Source organism: Pinus tabuliformis, chromosome 8, assembly GCF_031772625.1.
Source record: "Pinus tabuliformis cultivar Carrire ecotype Pingquan chromosome 8, CPIR1, whole genome shotgun sequence".
Lineage (NCBI taxonomy): Eukaryota > Viridiplantae > Streptophyta > Pinopsida > Pinales > Pinaceae > Pinus > Pinus tabuliformis.
Window position 1 is genome coordinate 39291856 of NC_142294.1, and position 4439 is coordinate 39296294.

At 43.2% G+C, this 4439-nt stretch overlaps 1 pseudogene; it reads left to right on the forward strand.

Annotated features, from left to right (window-relative positions):
- The first annotated feature begins 333 nt into the window (after positions 1 to 333).
- Positions 334 to 4188, forward strand: LOC149234021 (lysine-specific demethylase JMJ27 pseudogene; annotated as a pseudogene).
- The last annotated feature ends 251 nt before the right edge of the window (positions 4189 to 4439 follow it).

Consider the following 4439-nt stretch of genomic DNA (forward strand, 5'->3'; position numbering starts at 1 on the left):
TATTTATAGAAATTTACCTTTTTAGTTGTTTAATGGTTAATTGAACATACTAAAAATAAAAAAGGCTATCGGTTTTGTATTTTATTTATATAAATTAACCTATATATATCATTGTTATTTTTAATTACCAACTAATTATGGTTGAAATAAAAAAAGCATCACTCTTTAAAAATAGAAACAATGGCAGCATCTCCTCATTAAAGTGAAATGTCATAATGGAACTTCTCGAGTACTTATAATGAGCTTTCATATAGCATTTTTGAAGTTAAAATCTTTTCCCTTTGAGCTTGAACCAGAGAATCTGTAAGAGCACAACACAGAGCGAAACTCTGTATGGAGGTTGAAATTAATGATGAGGATCTCAGAATGAAGACAGCTACTGTTTTTAGGGAGTCCGGTGCACGGGTTCAGACCACACCGTCTGAATGGTCTTTGAATTTAAGTGAAAAAGGGTTGGAGATTGTTTCCGATGTTTTGAATTTTCTAGATAACCAGAAAAATTCTGGGGAAAGACAGATGGAGAAGTTTGAGATTATGGAGAACAAAATTAATGATAAAGGGGAAAGGACAGCCACAGGCAGTTTTCCAGAGTCCAGTCCTCAAGTTTCGTCTACAGACTCTGGAGGGTGGATGCCCATTATTTCGCATTCTGAAACTAGTTTGAAAAATAGTTCGCATGCCAACCCTAATACCAGACTCGAGAGTTTAAAGTGGGCCATCAAGCTCGGCACTGTGTCACCTGAGCAGCAAAAAGTACCTGAAGGCAAAGAAGTAGCGAAAATTAGGGTAACAAAGTCAAAGTGGAGGGAATTACTGAAATCGATTGATGAGAATGAAAACCCTAGAAAGAAGAAGACGGCGATTGGGTCCCAGAAGTCCAGCGCACAGGTTTTGAACACAAAGCCTGATTGGTCCATGGCATTCAATTTACGCGACGAAGGGTTCGAGAATAAGCCGGCTGCGCAGCCGGATGTTTCGATGTTTCTGAACGGCGAGGAATATTGCCCCAAATTGCAGATGGGGGTTGGTTCCGGTACCAGACCCCAGGTTAGGAAGCGGGGCAAGAAACCCCAGGGTAGGAAGCGGGGCTGGAAACCACGGGCTGTGGCACATGACAGCGATGAGGGATGTGAGAAGAAGACGGGGCAGACACCAAAGGACAAAGAAGAGGAAGAGGATCCCACGAAGGAATTTAAAAGTCAGTCTAAATGGCCTACGGCACTAAATTTACGCAATGCAGGGTTGGAGATTTCTCCTGGTGCAGAGCCTGAAGATTCATTTCAGGAACCCCAAATGGGGGTGGGACCTAATACCGAAGTCCAGGTTCGGAAGCAGCACAGGAAGCCCCGCACCATGAGTCCTCGTGATTTTTCTGAATACGCGGATCCTAGTACTGGTGTGCCCGCCCAGGTCCAGGTTAGGAAGCGAGGCAGAAAGCCCCGGGCCGTGGCACATGAGAATAATGAGGGGCCATTGAATTTAAGCCACGCAGGATTGGAGATTTCTCCTGGTGCAGAACCTGAAGTTTCGACATTTCTGGACCCCCAAATGGGGGTGGGACCTAATACCGAAGTCCAGGTTCGGAAGCAGGGCAGAAAGCCCCGGACCATGTCACAGGGGGGCTATGTAGGGTTGGAAATTACCCCGCGTGTGGATGCTGGTATGGAGATGGATGTGGGTCTTGATACGGGATTCCAGGTCAGGAAGCGGGGTAGGCCCCGGACCCTGTCACATGAGGTGGACGAGGTTCCTCCAAAGAAGAAAGGACGGAAACCCAAAATCAAAGAGGAGCAGGACAAGCCTGGGGTGCAAAGTTCACAGTTTTTGACCTTGGGAGATTTTATGATGCCAGCTAAAGAGGAACATGTTCTTGATGAGGAGATTAGAAAGGAGAAAACTGATAGTGAGGATCCAGAAATGCAAGCACCAGAGGAACATCATGCTGAGGAGACTGAAATGCAAGCACCAGCAGATAGAAATGATTGTACGAATTGCCATCAGTGTAAAAGAAACGACAAAGGCACTGTGGTCAACTGTTCAACATGCATGAAGCGGTACTGTCTTCGATGCATTGCAAAATGGTACCCTCTGTTAACCGTAGAAAACTTTGCGCAGAGGTGTCCTGTATGTAGGGGAACTTGTAATTGCAGAGACTGTTTACGGAAAAATCCAGAGGTCAAAGTGAAGGAATTGAGCATAGATGATAGGGTCCGCTTTTGCAAGAACGTGATTCGCAGTGGCCTCTCTGTCGTCACCAAGATTCATGATGAGCAAATGCTGGAACTGGAGGTGGAGGCCAAAATTCAGAAAAAACCTGCAGAAGGCCTGGACATTCCAGTGTCTGGTGTTGACGTGGAAGGAGAGCGTCATTTTTGTGACAACTGCAACACATCTATCGTAAGTTTCCACAGAAGCTGTGATGATTGTGAGTACGATCTTTGTCTTTCTTGCTGTCGTGAGCTTAGGGAAGGGAAACCGCCTGGAGGTGATTCAACGTCAGAGAGGATAGTTGATGAGAATTCTAAAATGACAGGTCAGTTTGATTCTGTACTACCATTGTCTAAATTTAAAGTTAATGCTGATCGTTCAATCCCATGTCCTCGTTGTGCAAAGAAATTGTTAGAATTAAAGTGCACCAGATTTGGGCAAAATTGGGTTGCAAACATAGAGAAAATAGCACAAAGAGTTTCTAGGGATTGTGAGTTTCCAATGGCATCAAGAGATTCACAGCCATGTTTTTTGTGCTTCAAGCCTAATTTTGAGCATTCTGATAAGCTAAGAAAAGCTGCTAACAGGCAGGATGGCAGCGACAACTATTTGTATTGTCCAACTGTTCAAGATGTGGAGACTGAGACTCTTGAACATTTTCAGAAACACTGGAGAAGAGGTGAGCCTGTGATTGTCAGAAATGTTTTGGATAATACTGGACTGAGTTGGGATCCAATGGTCATGTGGCGGGCTTTCAGGGATACCAGAGTCAAGGATTCAAAGAATACCAGAGCCAAGAATTCAAAGCATACCAGAGCCAAGAATTCGAAGCATACCAGAGCCAAGAATTCAAAGCATACCAGAGAACTAGATATTCCAAAGGAGGAGACACGCACAGTGAATGTCCTTGATTGCATGGATTGGAAGTGGACTGAGATCAATATACATCAATTTTTTGCATATTATGTAAAGGGAATATACCACCGTGATGGTTGGCCCCAGTTGTATAAGTTGAAGGATTGGCCTCCAGCAAATTCATTCGAAGAGCGTCTACCAAGACATGGTGCTGAATTTATCAGCGCCTTACCTTTCAAGGAGTACACCCATCCTAAATCTGGGATTCTAAATCTTGCCACAAAGCTTCCAAAGCACTCCTTGAAACCTGATTTGGGTCCCAAAACTTACATAGCCTATGGCACCAGGGAAGAGCTTATTAGAGGGGATTCAGTCACTAAGTTGCACTTGGATGTGGCCGATGCTGTCAATATTATAATGCATACAGCCGAAGTCAAATTCACAGATTCCCAACAAAAAGTGATAGATAATTTGAGAGAAAAATACAGAAGAATTGATGGGCTGCCACAGAGTTCTAGCACGATTGAAAACAAAGACTCTAAATTTGGAGGTGCTCTTTGGGATATTTTTAGGAGAGAGGATATACCCAAGTTACATGATTATTTGGTGAAACACAAGGGGGAATTCAGGCACATTACACAGGTTATTCATCCTATTCATGATCAGACTATTTACCTGAATGAGTATCATAAGAGGAAGCTGAAAGAAGAATATGGAGTAGAGGCATGGACATTTGAACAAAATCTTTACGAGGCAGTTTTCATTCCAGCTGGGTGTCCTCATCAAGTTCGGAACCTCAAGTCATGTATTAAAGTTGCCATGGATTTTGTATCCCCTGAGAATTTAGAGCAATGTATTCAGTTGACTGAAGAGTTCCGCTTGCTGCCCAAGGATCACAGGGCGAAAGAAGACAAGTTAGACGTGAAGAAGATGATTCTCCATGCAATCAACTCCGCCTCACAGGAGCTCCACAGTTTGACCTCAGCCTCAGCCAAGGACGAGAGAAAGAAGGGAAAGGGTCTAGCATTGTAGAAAATGTGAAGTACTCAATCTTGTTGCTGTTGTGTCTCTCAGCACCCATCTCCTTCGAGTGTGATTTTTTCATGTTTTTCCTAAATTATTTTTCCATAAAGAGCATGATAAGTCTATGGTGTCTTGTGATTTATTTTATTTTCAAGTAATATTACTAAATAGAGGTGTGAGGAATGCACCTCAGTTTTTGAAACTGTTTTTCCTTAAATAGAAGTGTGAGGGAATGCACCTCAGTTTTTGAAACTGTTTTTCCTTAAATAGAAGTGTGAGGGAATGCACCTCAGTTTTTGAAACTGTTTTTCCTTAAATAGAAGTGTAAGGGAATGCACCTCAGTTTTTGAAAC